At 47.3% G+C, this 17,530-nt stretch overlaps 1 protein-coding gene across 2 annotated transcripts in view; it reads left to right on the top strand.

Annotated features, from left to right (window-relative positions):
* Nucleotides 1-17,530, top strand: part of LOC135818069 (uncharacterized) — a 159,346-nt gene that overhangs the window by 15,656 nt on the left and 126,160 nt on the right. The window lies entirely within an intron of this gene.

The raw sequence follows: 17,530 nt of genomic DNA, 5'->3' as shown, positions 1-17,530 counted from the left end.
GTCCATCAAACCCAAATCTTTGAGAAAAGTTTTGGCGGGGAATTTTCGGTGGTGTAATATTTTCGGTATTTCCCAAAATCAACGGTTGGGTGGAGTGAAAATTTCGGTAAATCAGTTTTCCAGATTCAAAAATGCATTTCTCACACTGTGTGGCATGGCATTGTGGAATTTTAGTTCTCAGTTTTATTTTAGGTAACAATTACCTGTACTGAAGTTACCGAAAATAAATCTGCTCCTAAATTTTCCCTTTTCACAGTAGTGCTTGATACCCGGAATGAGTACAAGTATATTTTGCTGCACTTGCAAGACAATAGCAATAGAAACATAAGGAGTTGATGTGGACAAATGCAATAGGGCTTGAAAGTGCTATACCGCAGCCAGGCCAGGGTCGTCACAGCGCTGAAGTTAGAATCCAATTGTATCTAGTTTTGTATGGATCCATGCACGTTTGAGTTGTTTCCTTCTCCGTAAGGTGACAAATCTACCCATAGTAACTGGACTGCTCCCAACCCCCCAGGAGTGGGGACCAACTTCTGGCACTGAATCCCTGCATGTGACACAATGAGGGCCTACCTGCCAGATATGTACTTCGAAGTACTTTACTATGGCCGGAGTGGATCCCCTAGAAGTCGTTATCTGGTTATCTATTGAGTTCTGACTTCAGTAATTTTAATCCTGTACAAGTCTACAGTAATGGGATGGGGGATTGGCTGGTGTAATTCATTTTCTTTGTCTGATTTCCACATTGCTGTGTTTTGTTGATCCTCTCCAGACCGCAGAGCTTGCTGATCTTGATACACCAATGCCGGAATTGCCAATGACAGTTGTGGAGCTCGCAGTGAAGGACAGTGGTGAGATGATTTCAGTAAAGTGTTCAGTTTAACCCTTTGCCGGTCTAACTCAATGTATGTGAGGGGTGGTCACGCAAATACATGTACACACAACCAGCAATAACTCAAGAACCATGTGATGTAGGTATGGGTAAACCATATATTTTCAAAATCTGTATGCCTGAACGCGTCCAGAAAATTCAAATATGACTAGGTCCAAGCAAGGATAGGGCCCATGGTAGCCCTTCAAGTTGAGAGAAAATACAATTGCGAATGAAATACACGAATATCACAGCACGAAGGGCATACCAAGTTCGTGATGGAGCTGAAGTCGTACGATAAACAATCAGGTAAGGGCTACGTCTTTACAAGAAATGTAGGCTCTTTACAATACCGCCATTGAACACCAACACCTCGCCATCGGCGATACGCCAGCAGCAGCAATTCCCATTCCACGATATCGCAGCTTCGGTTTGTTCATCTCAGCGCTGCTCGCGTCAGATTCACTCTCGCTCAGATGAGCACTCAGGCGCGAGCTTACGCATGCCGTGATTCTCACGACCAGGCGAATCAGCTGATCACACCTGACGAGTCCTTGTGACAGTCGCTGTCGCCGTGTCGGCAGCAAGAAGGCTTCCTCTCTGTTTGGAGAATTTTGTTTCTTCATTCGTGGACGATATATTTTTGAACTAGCAGGACTCAACGGAGCTTTTTTTCTCAACACACTACACTGCAAAACCTCCCGGGAGATCCAGGCTGGACTGGTGGTGTTACTGCTCTCAGAACGCTTGTCAGACACGGCCCCAAGAGATGCACTCGCATTCTCTAAATGCACGCATGGCGGATGGTCGTCTTTTCCAATTTCAACAAACTTCAGTCGATCGATACGGCAAAAATTTGTATGGTAAGCATGGTTGTTTTGTACATCGTCAGAAAGCCTTGGACCTCAGCTACGCGTAGAGCGCCATTTTAGCTGTCTCCTAGCAACAAGACCCCAAAAAATGAGGGCCAAACGTACCGATACTATAGTATCGGTTCGCTTATGGTAGACCGGTAAAGGGTTAAAGGGGAAGTTAAGGCAAAAATTAAAATTTCACCAGTTGTAGTCTTCGGGGTGCTGAGTCGAATGGTCTTGGTCCGAGGAAGCTGAGACGCTCCCTTCCTACTTGAATCCCAATCGAACTCGCGCACTTCCACCGAAACTGGGTGACTGCGCCCTACTAGATGGGGATTTGTATGCAAAATGTCACTAAAAGCGCCATTTCGTTCTTGTTAAAGCACGGATGACCGCGATTGGCCCATATGTTGTAGTCTTTTGGACGCTGAGTCGACTGGTTTTGGTCCGAAAAGGCTGCGATGCAGCGTTCCTCCTTTATTCCCAATCGAACATGGTTGAAGAAGCGGTCACGTGGTGCTGGGTGCCCAAATCACCTGGTCACCACGCCAGCAGGTGACAACTTTCACACCAAGGTTCAACTCGAGTTCAACTCGAGTGACAGGACTGCACCCAAAAAAGGTCAAACAGGCTAGTAAGTTGTACCCTGCAGGCACGGTGACCAGCTGACTGGTGTACGCAGGAGCACGTGACCGCTTCTTCAACCATGTTCGATTGGGAATAAAGGAGGAACGCCGCATCGCAGCCTTTTCGGACCAAAACCAGTCGACTCAGCGTCCAAAAGACTACAACATATGGGCCAATCGCGGTCATCTGTGCTTTTATAAGAACGAAATGGCGCTTTTAGTGACATTTTGCATACAAATCCCCATCTAGTAGGGCGCAGTCACCCAGTTTCGGTGGAAGTGCGCGAGTTCGATTGGGATTCAAGTAGGAAGGGAGCGTCTCAGCTTCCTCGGACCAAGACCATTCGACTCAGCACCCCGAAGACTACAACTGGTGAAATTTTAATTTTTGCCTTAACTTCCCCTTTAAGAACCTGTGCAGCTGTTGATAAGATACTTCTACAACTCCACTCACTGGTTAGCTGTCTCAATCTCGGGATTCACTTTCTGCAGTGTCTCTGGTCTTTGAAAGAAGTTGGAATTGTGTTCAAGTAGGTTTGATTGCCGTACCGGTATTTCAAGGTATTTCCCCTGTTGTATTGTGCAATCCTGAATTTGTCTGACCTTGTGCACCTCCTGTGGTTGCGTTCTCATGTTCTTGTCTGTCAAGGCTTGCCTGTACCTGATGAGGTTGCTGCCGTCTCCGTTGCAGAGAGGGCAAGTGCGTATCATCAGGCTCTCCGTAAGCACTTCACCGCTGTCAAGAGCTGCAGTGACATTGATGTGGTGGACTGTGTTGAGAGCTTGAGAGCTGAAGGTCACATCACGGATGGCAGCGTCATGGAAATCCGGGACATACACGAATCAGCTGGAGGGAAGAAGGCACTGGATCGAATGTGTGTGACACTGGAGAAACTAACTCCGGATGCCATGTGCTACGTCGTGGAGGATATCCTGCCGTCACAAGGTCTATCACAGCTCGTGGAGACATTCCGTGTGTGTCCTGGTCCTGGAAAGTGTTCACTACATCGCAATGACCTGCATCCTGTATCAATGTGTTCCAGTGACAAGACACTGTCCATGCAGACTAGTGTTGATGCCTCCCAGACTGGTAATGCCAAGAGTAGTCAACTTGAGACTGGGGTAAGAACTCTACCCTGTACAGTCTACTTAACTACATGTTTGGTGATTGTACAGTAAAGAATACTTTAGCAACCAGTGCAATAAGAAGCAGCAACACCTGTGTTTGAAGACCTATTGTACCGTGGCCTAGGCTATCAAATCAACATACTTTTAAACACAGAACTGTGAATTTCTAGCGAATCCGGTTTTCTGTGCACAGATGTACACGTTGAGCGGTCTTTTCTATACACTTATATAATAATAGGAATTGGTTGTTGCTCCCTACATGGGAGCTCGAGCTTTTCTCGCCCACTGAATTCTCACTTGACAGTCTCACGACTGCCATCCAGAGCACACGAGAATTCCTCGAGCCTTCGACTCGGCAAACCTGCAAGAAAACATCATTCCCTGCTCAATACACAGTGTTTCGGGGGAGTCACCCCTCATCAGTTGAGCTTGAGTAGGCTAATGAAATTCGTGCTCCGAAAGTTCTGCACTACGCAGTGATCTCTGGACCTAAACTTCACTAGGGATACCAATTTACATTGACACTCCGTTTCCAGCGCGACAAACACCTCTCGAACTTCAGACAGCAGCGTGAGTCAATAGGGAGACTTCGCTCTCCGTAATTACGTGTGAAAACATGTTGCATATTTCGTAGGAACTGCAAGTATTTTTCATACGTAAAAATCTGCGCTATTGTGTTTTGGTCTATGTGATCTCTCAACGACTGCTAATCATGCCTTGCTGCGTTGGAGACGTGTAGGCTGCATGCACCCCTTGCATGCGCCACGAACACGGACTTCGTTCTCCCTTAAATATTATTTTTCCACGTGCTGTGGACCTTGTGTTTCGTGCAGCTTGAACATTGTCACGGATAAATCCGGAAAGGGCGAAACATATTTCGAAAAGTCCTACTTGGTCCGCGTCAGCAATATTGTCGCTTATCTTTCGACAATTTGAACTTAGACTTTGGACATGAACGCGTGCACTTGAAGTGATAAAACTTGGTACGATGGACGGTAAGGTATAGAATGACAACTAGCTGCGAGGAATTTATTGTCCAAGGAAGGGTTCCTACTTTTTAGGTCCTCCTAGTCGCTGCTCTCGGCGCTTGCGACAAATATTTTTGCTCGGGATCGACACTCTTGCTTTTGCAAGCTCATCTCTCTTCCTCTCCGCTGCCTGGCTATTTTCTAAAAAGAAGTCGATCGTGATGGTCGCCTTTTCTATAGGACTTCGCGTGGGCAGCACGACAGCCTGTGTGGTTCAAATCAGACGCCGTTCTTTGCAAGATTTTATTTTGAACGACGACGACGCGTACAGTACTTGCAAATCTCCACTACGCGCTGGATACTCCGAGCGTTGAGCTGGAGGTAAGGGAGCTGCGATCTCAGCTTGATGAGCGATCCCTGAGGTGAGCGATCTCGGCCGTTCAGCAAAATGGAGCTGATTCCGAGTAGCCGATTACTTTCTTGTGGCTTGCGCTGCTCTTGCCTGCACAGCGTAAAAAGATAATCTATTTTGATGCGGCGCTGTATCAATCAGAATCACCCACCTGTCGCTCTCGAAATCAACTCGAACTCTAGCTAGACCTTTCAGGTACTAGCTAACTAACTTACTTGCTAACCAAAATTGGGACGAAATGGGCTGCCAAGTAAGCATTGGCGACATATAAACAAAGCTGAAAGATAAGCGACAATATCGCTGACGCGGACCAAGTACGAAGGACCGAACTTAGGAAAGCTGCGAAAATCCGGAGAGATTTATGTTGTGGTTTGCAATCAACAACCACTGATATACAATCTGTATTGTTTTACGCACGCGACCTGTCAACCGCGTGCTTCCGCCTGTGTTGTGGTTTGTTAGCTAAGTGAACAATCAATCTAGCGTACAATGAATCCCGTACGATTTGAACTGCCCTGTACATAGTACGTGCATGTAGCTTGCTGTTATGTTCCGGAGTCTTCTGGATTTATCACCTCGTGTTCTTGTAAATAAAGTCAGTTGCGATCTGAGCGATCTCGAGAGTAGACTGGAGTTTTAGGTGCGTTCTCGGAACGCAACATGGTGTCAGAAGTCTGATTTGGAACCTGTAGTACGCCGACCACGATGTCGTCCGCCAAGTTTCCCCTGCCAGACTCCTTCGACTTCAGTTCTCCCCAGTCGTGGCCACAGTGGACCAAACGGTTCGAGCGCTTTCGGTCTCTGTCCAAGCTGGATCAGGACGATGAAACCCGTCAAATTAGCACTTTGTTGTATACCATGGGTGCTGAGGCCGACAACATTTTTGATGCTCTCCCGCTGACGGACGACACCAGGAAAAAGTACGACTCCGTCACGGCAGCTCTGGACAAATACTTCACACCGGCCGTGAACGTCATCCACCAGAGAACAATATTTGAGCAAACAACGCAGCATCCCGGAGAGTCCGTGGAGGAGTTCGTCCGCCGCCTCCGCGCTGCAGCTAAATATTGTGCCTTCGACAAGCCCGACAAACGGATCAGGGACAGGTTCGTCGCGCATATGACGGACAGAGCCGTCTCGAAACAGTTACAACTGAAAGACCACACATCTTTGACGCTCGCCGATGCTATTGCCTCTGCCCGGAAAACCGAGTCCGTCAACAAAGAGCTGGCACTACAAGCACCCATGAACCTCGCCGCGGCTGCTTACACACCCCGACAACCACAAGACTGGCGTCCTCCCGTCAAACAAGGGCCATCCAAGCCATCTCCGTCCAGCCAAGCACGGTACTCCAGAGATTCAACTGTCCATAAGTGTCGTTGGTGTGGCTTGTCGACTCAGACCGCGCGCGCTGCCCTGCTCAATCACAGAAGTGCCGCACTTGTGGCAAGCTGGGCCACTTCGCCACAGTATGCAGATCTGCCACCAGTACCACTGCTCACACTGTCGACCTGCTGGATGCAAATGACGTCGACACCATTTTCATGGGAGCAGCCACAGAGCAGAGTCACTCCGAGAGTGCTGCCTCCAGCTCCAGCCAGCCCAGGTCTGAGCCATGGATGATCACACTGGACATGTGTGGCACCAGCACCCCATTCAAGATCGACACAGGAGCAGATCTGTCCATCATGACCCTAGATAGCTACCAAGCCCTGCCATCGCCACCAGCCCTTGACCCATGCGTTTCACGCCTGTTGGGCCTCGACGGCACGACGCTCCCCGTCCAGGGCCAATTCACAACCACCGCCAAGCTGCAGGATGCCAGCTATGACATGGCTATTGTTGTCATTGCCAGTGGTCCCGTCAATCTACTCAGCCGTGACCAGTCGAGCCGCATGGGGTTTATCCAACGACCACAGGCCTGTTCTACGGAGGTGCGACCCACGACCGGCTGCATGCTCGGGGACCCTGTCGAGATCGTCCTCAAGGATGACGCTAAGCTGTACAACTGCGTCACAGCCCGGCGCATCCCGATTCCAATCCGAGGCCACGTCCGCAGTGAACTGGAACGCATGGAGGCTGCGGGCGTCATTGAGCGCGTGGAGAAACCTACCGACTGGTGTGCGCCAGTGGTCTCAGTGATTAAACCGAACGGATCTGTTCGTGTCTGCGTGGATTTGAAGAAGCCTCCTGAGCCGCTTCAGCCAACCGACTTCCCCTCCTTGCCATGGGAGAGGGTAGGAGTGGACATCCTAACGCACAACGGCACGGAACGTCTCGTCGTAGTGGACCATTTCTCCCGCTACCTTCACGCCCCGGTGCTGCGGTCCACAACGACAAGTGCGGTCATCAAGGCACTGTCTGCGGTATTTGCCATCCATGGAGTTCCGCAAACCGTCGTTTCAGACAACGGGCCACAGTTTGCGAGTGCGGAGTTCGAAGCGTTTGCTGCAAAAAGCAAGTTCACCCACCGCACCAGCAGTCCCCGCTTTTCCCAGAGCAACGGCGAAGCAGAGCGGGCGGTCAGAACTGTAAAGCGTCTCCTCGAATCCAACCAGCATCCGGACGAAGCCTTGCTGGCATACCGCTCTACACCGCTCGCAAACGGCTTCTCTCCAGCAGAGCTACTCTTCGGACGCCGACTGCGAACGAACCTCCCAGTATTCGACACGGCACTCACCCCGAGCTGGCCCGATCTCCCAGCACTTCAGCAGTGGGAGGCCAAGAGTAAAGAGCAACAGTGTGCAACATTCAATGCCGCTCGCCGTACGCAAGAGCTCCCGGTCCTACAGCAAGGGACATCTGTCTGGGTGTCCGACCTCAAGGCTGAGGCGGTAGTAGCTGATCGCCGGTCTGATCAGTCGTACCTTGTCAGCACGGCTGACCTGTCGCGCTACCGCAGGAATCGACGCCACCTGGCCATGCTGCCCAGCGCAATGCCGCGCCAAACTCCTCAGCCGGAGGAACGTGTACCTGAGCCGAGGATGGTCGAAGTTGAGCGGGACAACCAGGGCCCAACCGAGCCCCAGCCAACCCTGCGGCGATCCAGCCGCGTAAGCCAACCAACCGTTCGGCTTGACTTGTAACAATCTTACCCACAATCCTGACTATTGATAGTCTCTTCTATTCTACTGTCGTGCATTAGTCCCTCCTCACTCTTCTATGTAGCTTTGCCTCTGCTCTCAAGAAAAAGGGAGATGTTGTGGTTTGCAATCAACAACCACTGATATACAATCTGTATTGTTTTACGCACGTGACCTGTCAACCGCGTGCTTCCGCCTGTGTTGTGGTTTGTTAGCTAAGTGAACAATCAATCTAGCGTACAATGAATCTTGTACGATTTGAACTGCCCTGTACATAGTACGTGCATGTAGCTTGCTGTTATGTTCCGGAGTCTTCTGGATTTATCACCTCGTGTTCTTGTAAATAAAGTCAGTTGCGATCTGAGCGATCTCGAGAGTAGACTGGAGTTTTAGGTGCGTTCTCGGAACGCAACAATTTACGTATGCTGTATCTGAATCTATCTTCATGTCCTCTGTAGATGTCTGCTCTTCATCAGGAGGTACTGCGCTCGAGCTTTGTGGAAATGAAGCGTAGTTTGGATGTAGAAGAGGGCATTCTAGACCATCTCTATGCTGAAAGCATCATCCCCAAGCACATCTGGAAGAAACTCCATGCTATGAAGGATCGTGAAGACAAGGTAATGCATGTGGTGTACTTAGTATACCAATGTAACTTTCTTTAAAACTGCAAGTAGACAATATTGCAATGCGGGTGGCACATTATAGTAGCATTCGCATGGAGACGAAACATTTGTGTGGACATGTCAATTCCAGATGCACTGATGATCCTGCAGAACCGGTAACACCACTAAAATGTTGATAATCGCAGTATTTTGTTTGGAATAGTGGGGTGGGCCCCCAGGGGAAAAATCGGATTTTTCGGCCAACAGCGCTCTTTTGTTGCTGTTTTGGATGAATTGTGCGGAACATCGATGCATCCTGGATGAAAAGTGGTACGATCATGGTCGTACTGATCGTACCGTGTGCGACACCCTTGTGTGTGTGTGTGTGTGTGTATGTGTATGTCTGCTTGTGTGTGTTTGTGTGTGTGTGTGTTTGTGTTTGTTTGTGTGTGTGTGTGTTTGTGTGTGTGTGTGTGTCTTTCTTCTCTTTCTCAGACTCTTCCTGACTTTTCTTTCATTCTCCTGGGTGGTTACCAACAGCCAGTGCATGCCGGAGTATGTGGTGTGATGTGTGTGTGGGAAAAAAAAGAAAAAAAAAGAAAAAAGAAAAAGACCAAAAATAGGGATTCACTGACCAGAAAAAGTCACTTCAAATAGCTGTATGGTGTAGACCAGGCTGAATAGTGACGGTCAATTCTTCAGCCTTGCAAGCTGTTGAATGGTGCAATCCCAGCACAAGTAAGTTGCTATGGCTTCTGCCGTAGCATTGCTATCATCGCCTCCGGCGATGGGCGTCAAAGGTCAGGTCAGGTGTGTGTGTGCGTGCGTGTGTGTGTGTTTGTGTGTGTGTGTGTGTGTGTCTGTGTCTGTGTATGTATATCTATGTATGTAATGCCGATGTGTGTGTGTGTGTGTCTGTCTGTTTGTGTATCTTTCATGGACAGGCATCAGACTTCCTTCATGCTCTGCCTGGCTGGGGCTCTACAGCATTCCGTCACTTTGTCACTGCACTGGACAAGAGTGAGACCCTTGTTCACCACGAGCTTGCGGAGATGTTGAAGAACAAGCTACTGGAATAGATAACAGTAATTACCCAATGGTAAGTGTGGACCAATTCACACAACATAGACATAGTTATATACCATGAAGTATGTCCAGCGATTGTTGCTGCAAAATCTGTCTATTAGAGCTCCGTAGAAGAAAGTATGTAGCTCACAGACCAGGACCGGCGCCACAATTTTTTTATGAGGAAGTCCTACTAAGCTTTCCCCCTGCACTCAGCCTCACTGGAATATCTCCATCCTAAAATGGTCTTCTCGTCCAGTGAGGCGTACTACTGTGCTAGCTGTATATCTGTTACTAGCGGAATGTGTAGCTGAAACAACCAGAAGTGAATATGATGCAGCCGCACAGAGCAGCATAATTAAAAAACGGGATGCATCTTCTCATCACACTGAAATGAGGTTTGTGGAAATGAAGGGCTCTGTAGCCAACCTGGGGGGCATATCGCCTATCAGGAGCTGGCTCAAGGCCTGCAGTGTAGACTAGGCATTTCCCAAATCGGCCCAATTTTTTCGCCTAATCGGCTTTTCGATCGGCTAAGAAAATGTCCAAATTCGGCCGTATTATGAGCCCCAAAGTCAGAATTTGGCTCAAAGCGGTACTTGAAGTCACCTCTCGCAGTGTAGATGTACGTTTACACGCACGCTGTAGAGGCACTAGAACATCCATTTTCGGCGAATTCACCGCGAAATTGGTAATTTCGGTGCAATTGTCTGCGATTTCTTGACAGCCATTGATTTCGGCGTCTTTTCCTGCTGACCGTTTTCGGAAATGCCCAAAAGTCGCAGTCACCTTTCGCAGATATTCATCATACTGCCTACAGAAATTGTATTTGCATGCTGTTGAGGTCCTAATACATCGATTTTCGGCGAATTCAGTGCGAAAATTTTGTATTCGGCGAAAAGATCGATGATTACTTCAAAAAGGACACACTTCAGGCTCATTACAAACATCTTGAAAGATTCATAAGAGGGATTGTCCTGTCCGGCCCATCCTTTCTATGTTAGGTTCTCCCCAGTATAAGATTTCTCGCTGGCTGTGTAGAATGTTGCAACCCGTTTTAGAATTATACAGTCGGTATGTAGTTCGCGATAGTTTTCAATTTGTCGATATTCTGCGCGACCACTCCTTCCCCGATACCTATGTTATGTGCTCTTACGATGTTGTTAGTCTGTTCACAAATGTCCCTTTGGATAAAGTCATTGATATTTGCTGCGAAACGCTATATCATCGCTCACTATGTCCGCCTGGCGAGTTACGTGAAGATTCGTTCCGCGAAATGATCCGCTTGGTAACGTCAGGTGTGGAGTTTTCCTTTGATGGTGTCATGTATCGACAGATTGATGGTGTTGCTATGGGTTCGCCCCTTGGTCCTGTTTTGGCAAATATATTTGTTGCTTATTACGAATGTCAGATTCCGGTTAGTTTGATGCCCCCATTGTATGTGAGATTTGTCGATGATTCTTTCTCGTATTTTCAGTCTGAGGCTCAGTGCCTCCAATTTCGTGATCTGCTGAGGAAGGTTGTTGATGGTATGTTGGATTTCACGTGTGAATTTGAGGAGTCAGATCGTCTACCTTTTCTTGATGTGCTCGTTGAGAAGTCAATTGATGGTGGTGTTGTCACGTCGGTCTATCGCAAGCCTACGTTCACTGGCTTGTACATTGTTTGGGATTTGTTTTGCGCGACACTGTATAAGATCAATTTGTTGCGTAATTTGGTGGATCGTGCACGTCGCCTTTGTTCGTCTTCAAGGTTGGAGCAGGAGTTGGAGAAGTTACGTGCGCTTTTTCGTCTCAATGGATACCCCGAGTCTGTTATTGTGAAGTATGTAACTGAGACCAGTCCAAAGAAGAATGCTGAAGTTTCCACTAATCCAGTATACCTATGTTTACCGTGGAAGGGCGAGTCAGTATCACATATGGTTCAGCGTCGGGTTAAGTCTGCCGTGGAGTCCAATTACCATAATGTTCATATTCGCTTCATCTACTCCACGGTGCGTGCGTTCACGGTGAGGAAGGACGTCCTACCTACAGGCCAATTATCCAAGTTGATTTATCACTTCGAGTGTCGGCAATGTGAGAGCCGATATGTAGGTAGGACTCTTCAACATCTGGACGCACGCATCCGACAACACGCACCGCTACACCTTATTCCACAACACGCACGATCCACTCGACCACGGAGGGGACGTCCAGCAAAGAATCATCCTGGTTCAAGATGGTCCAACGCAGCGGCATCAACACCAAGCAACGTCACCTCACAATTAACTAGACCACCAGAAAAACAACCGGACAAGACACCTACGTGCGTGGCAGTGACAGGAACCGCATCAACCAGAAGAATGACAAGATCGGCAACGGCGGCGATGGCAGCGACTAAAGCACAGACAGAGGCAACGGCTAGGGTCCACTCGACTAGCCATGTGAAATCGGATGTGTCCACCGCACATGCTGATTGTTCTGATGTTAGTTCTGATAAGTATGAGTCGTCCATTGCTAGTCATTTGTTTGAGCATCCTGATTGTCGTGCTGTGTATTCGGATGATTGTTTTTCGATTGTGTCACGTGTACGCAGTGCTAGATTGCTGAATGTTTTGGAAGCTGTATACATCCACACAAGGAAACCCAACCTTTGCAAGCAGAAACAAATCAAATTCACACTTAGGCTGTTAGGTAGGTCGTCAAAACCTCGTTAGTTACATGTATGTCCAGTGGTTGTCTCTTGTTGTCGCACTACATGTCGCGCTTATTGAGTTTTCTCGCATTTGCACCTTTGTGTCATTATTGCAATTTTCGCTGTTTACTTTAGCTATCTTCTTTCTTTCTTTCTTTCTTTTTGCGCTGTTTTACCACCTTCTTACTGTATTTAATCCACTGTTCCTGTTCCTTTTCCCTTGCCTGTATTTCACCTGATGAGAAGGCTTGAAAGTATACTTGTGAAGACAAAAACTTTCAAGATGTTTGTAATGAGCCTGAAGTGTGTCCTTTTTATGAGTATTATCGCATTTTTGTCTCAGAGGAAACTGATTACTTCAAAACCACTGTTTTTGGCCAATTTTTCGGCCGGCCGATTTGGGAAATGCCTAGTGTACATCCTCACATTGCTGACCAAACTGAGGTGGTGAAGTCTTTCACAGGCTCGAAACGACAACGAATTACTCCAAATTTGTCAACAAGCTATTTGCATCAAGTGTTTGCATTGAATCTGCATTCAAAACTAGCGACCCCTACCAACTAACGACTCTAATGGTAACCCTTGTAGGGACAAGGATTTTCTTGTAAGGCGTGGGAGGGGTTGTGTTCATCAAATGTTCCACGTTCACACCCCTCCCCTCCCCACACACACTCCCAAAACCTACTGTGAATATGTACCGGTACGGTGGTGACACAGTCTGATATTGTTCACATCGTACTGCACTGTCCCATGTACATATTTCTGGCTGCAGTAAATCTGAGGTGTCCGTGTTCACCACAGTGTAGAAACTGATACCCCGATGATCATCATTGTCCTATCATTGTTCAGACTTAGCCGTTATCCTTCTTGTGACTTGCTCTCCGACCAGACATTTTATCTGAATTTAAACCATGACCTATTATTTTCTCCTGTTCTGCTCTCACCACAGCTCACGGCTGCTTGAGTATCCACGTACTCTTCTTCTGCGCTGCTCAGTTCTGTGTTGACACGGAGGTTGTGCAGATCAACGAGCCGGATGGTGAATGCCGAAGGCAGTTTCCAATGCAGGATCTGTTCTGAGTTGCGTCTTTCTTGCGTGTGTGAACTGTGCTCGGTAGGTGATATTACCAGCATTGCTCACTCTACCAGGTATTATGCTTTTTGCAATTAGATTTGTGAAATTTGTAAAAAATATGCTAGACATAGTTTTCTATTCCCTTCTAACACTCTATTGCTGCTTTCACTAAAATATCACAGTATGCACTTTGCCACTTTATTGTTGATATCCTCTACTGATGTTCAAATGAGGATAAGAGGTCCTCTTCTTCAACTCTGTAAAATTGATATACTATTATTGCACACTGCATTGTGTTTGCACATCAGCCAGGGACTCGTGCCCAAACCACTCCCTGATCATATCGTATATGCATGGTGAACTCAGCCCATCTTTGATCCAGATATTGATATTTTGATTTCTGATTCAGTCCTGCCACCGTTTAGTTATTTTCCTGAGCAGCACAGAGAGCTGCTAGAACGCTGGTTCAGAGCCTTTGTGATCATTTCTCATCACTGGGATTCCGGCATGGAAATATTTTGAATGATTCGATCTGAGTTTTTACATTGGAAGTTGACATGTTCTTTTTGCCACTTAGCATCATAACACAGTTCCCCATAGTACTCATAGAAATTATAAAGTCTGAAGAAAAATTGGCTGTCACCACCAGTACTCAAACCCGGGACCTTCGCTTGAGGCCAGCGATGCTCTAACCACTGAGCTATGGTGCCGGTAGCGGTCATCCCAGCGGAGACCGTTCAACATAGAGTAATGCAAACATGTATTTCATTGCGAAGAGCTGCGCTTCGGTCCTCTGAGCTGTGCTGAGGAACTCTAACAGAGCGAAACAGTGTCCACAGATTTGAGTAATCGCGGCAAATATATGTATTTGTCACAGTTGCCATGCAATGACTTTGTGCCGTTTCGGCACTGTGTAATGTCCATTGCTTTTCCTCCTGGCAATGACTGAGTCCCCGGCCTTGGTTGTACTTGGTGAGGGAGCAGCAAGGACAGGCCAGGGTTGTATAGCACTGCGATTTCAGGTAGTCCGGCCAAATGGGTCACTTGACCAGTAATGGGCATTATTGACGCAAACGGGCTCCATTTTTCATGCTTCAAGCATTTTCAAGGTCCGGCCATGGGTTTCTTCTTTTTTTACATTTTATTACTGGCTCAGTATCCGAGTTTAAATTATTATATTTTACGACTTACTAATAATTATAGCTGTGCCGTGACATGATATGCCTCCACCCGTCTCTCCACTTCAAAATATTTTTTTAACCCTTTATGGGTCTCACATAAGCGTAAGGGTCGGATGTGACCCTTACAGGAAAATCGCATTTTCTTTGAGTTTTGTTGCTAGGAGACAACTAAAATGGTGCTCCACTCGTAGCTGAGGTCCATCCAAGGCTTTCCAACTGTGTAAAAAACAACCATACTTACCATACACATTTTTGCAGTATCGATCGACTGAAGTCTGGTGAAATTGGAAAAGACGACCATGCGCCATGCGCGCATTTCGAGAATGGGAGTGCATCTCTTGAAGCCGTGTCAGAAAAGCTTTCTGAGGACACTGACGGCACCAGTCTAGGCTGGATGTCCCTGGAGGATTTCCAGTGTAATGTCGTGAGAAAGAGAGCTCCGTTGAGTCCTCCTAGCTCAAATAAATCGTCCCCGAATGAAGAAATCAAATTTACCAACCAGCGAGGAAGCACAGCAACAGCAACTCTTACAAAGACTTGTCAGGTGCGATCAGCTGATTCGCCTGGCGTGAGAATCACGGCACGCGTGACATCGCGCCTGAGTACTCATCTGAACGAGAGTGAATCTGACGCGAGCGGCGCTGAGGTGAACGAACCAAAATTGTGATATTGTGGAACTGTTGCTGCTGGTGCATCGCCAATGGCGAGGTTTTGGAGTTCAAGGACGGAATTAGGAGCATATATTCTTCACCAAGACGTAGCGCTTACCTGATTGTTTATCATAGGACTTCAGCTCCATCACGAACTTGGTATGCACTTCGTGCTGTGATTTTTGTGTTTTTTTGTTCGCAATTGTATTTTCTCTCAACTTGAAGGTCTACCACGGGTCATACCCTTGCCTGGACATTGTGTTTTCTGGACTCGTCCAGGCATACAGATTTTGAAAATATATAGTTTACCCATACCTACAACTCACAGAACTCGAGTTATGGCTCGTTGTTTGTACGCGTGTTTGCGTGACCACCCCTCACATACATTGAGTAAGACCCACAAAGGGTTAATTGGAGATGTTCGGATGACAAAACTACTGCATTGCAAACCGAGCCTAGCGCCTAGCCCCATCGATCAAGTCTGGCCGTAGGGTCCTACGTAACCATGAACCTTCCAAGTAACAGTTGGAAGGCTGTTGGTTTGCGCACTGGAGATGTGTTAGAGCCGTAGTCTCGGGCCGCTGACCACGGCTGTTAGCTGCACTTGGATCGCGGCAACTTAGTTTTCTGCACGTGAACCATGAAAAATCAATGCATGCTCATGCATAACCAGTCAGCTGGCCTGCTCGCCCACGCATTTGACAGGTAACAATTCCATCAAATTTGAGATAATTATCGCTTCGTTCTAAGTCTCAAAACAGTTCTAAAGTCACCAAACCACGCTGGTAATCGATGGCTATTCAATGTTAACATCTTCAGGAAGACTTCAGCCGTTTCCCGAGAGTTTGGGCATCGTTGCCGTTATTTTTCACGGTTTTCTTCTTCCTCCTGTCTGGAGCTGCAATTGCATCCTGGAATTATTTGAAAGGTATTTCGTGCGGGCTGTGGGGGATTCCAACAGGCATAAACTGACATCGCTATAGGATAACTGGTAACTTTCACCCTTCAAGGAGGTAGAGCAATGAGAATTTTTTTGTGGCGGTCGTCCAATTTTTGTGGCGGTCGTGGCTGTATTTGTGCACTTCCAAGGCTTTCATTCTGCCTGATACTACTCTGTACTGTATGGGAATCGTTGTTTAGACACATGTAGCTGTCTTATTTGGTAGATCTGCTGTTTTCAATCACTTGGGACACTTTGTCTAGCCTATTTGTCTTTCGTTCGTGCCATCTATCAGTTTTGTGGGGTGCCTTGACCTGTATTTGTGAAGTTCTCGAGTAAAGACCCTAATTCTTGACTGGAGTCACGTCTTGAATTGAATTTGCTGCGTGAGCCCTCGTTCACGCAGTTGTACTTATCGTAATAGTCAATATCTGCTTGCTGGACGGACTAGCGGCTAGAATAGGGATGACCAAATGGTCCAAGTGTGTACTAGTACACGATTATTGTTTCCATCATCGTGAAATGCTCGTTGTGGAATTGCAGTCGTCTGCCTTTGGCACTGAGGACATGAGGAGAGTTGATTGTTACTTCTGCTCAGCAATGAAGCGATCATCAGCTCTCTTTGTTCTAATTATTGAGAGGACATACCGGCATCGCAATCAAGTAAAGATTAGGCAAACCTCGCCAACCTCCAAAGAGAGTCGAAGATATTTTCTCCAAATGCAAAGACGATCTTTGTGAGTTTGTGACTTGCATTTGCGTGCATACATGAGCAAGTCACGGACCACGGCACGTGCGCGGTTACCATGCCATCTCGAACCGACGCCATCTTTCTAAGTTGCCGCTTCTTGACAGCCGTGTGACTGTCTCAGTAGCCTGTCATTTGTGTCCCCTTTTAAGTATTATCGCCCTTTCTGACCGTTTATCACCTCGTTACAGTCATGTACAGTCGTGGATAGTTGCTGTGCGTAACCATGGTAACTCGTTCTCATGAGTTTCTTCTCTTTTTTTATACATGTACATAAAAAATAAATAAAAACATTTTTGCGGTCAGATGAATTTTTTTTAAATGATGGTCCGTCCGGATCCGGTACGTGATCATGGTGATCGTGTGGCTTGTGGCTCAATGTAGCTGAACCATCGGACCTTATTTGTCAGCTTGGATCACGTGATCCATCCAGCTGCCGCGTGCGGCAAACAGCCCAAATAGCGCTAACTCTGGCCTGCGAGCGTTTGCTGCGACTAGCGCGCTAGCGCTCGTGACATACAGTCAACTTCGCTAATAACGACTGCGGATATAACGACAATTCGCGAATAACGACGGAATTTCCATGCCCAGAGCAAAGTCCCATCCAACTGTAATACATATAATGAGACTTCGGGTATAACGACACTTTGTGAA

The sequence above is a fragment of the Sycon ciliatum genome, chromosome 5 (genome assembly GCF_964019385.1).
Source record: "Sycon ciliatum chromosome 5, ocSycCili1.1, whole genome shotgun sequence".
Taxonomy (NCBI): Eukaryota; Metazoa; Porifera; class Calcarea; order Leucosolenida; family Sycettidae; genus Sycon; species Sycon ciliatum.
This window is presented reverse-complemented; position numbering and strand designations above follow the sequence as displayed.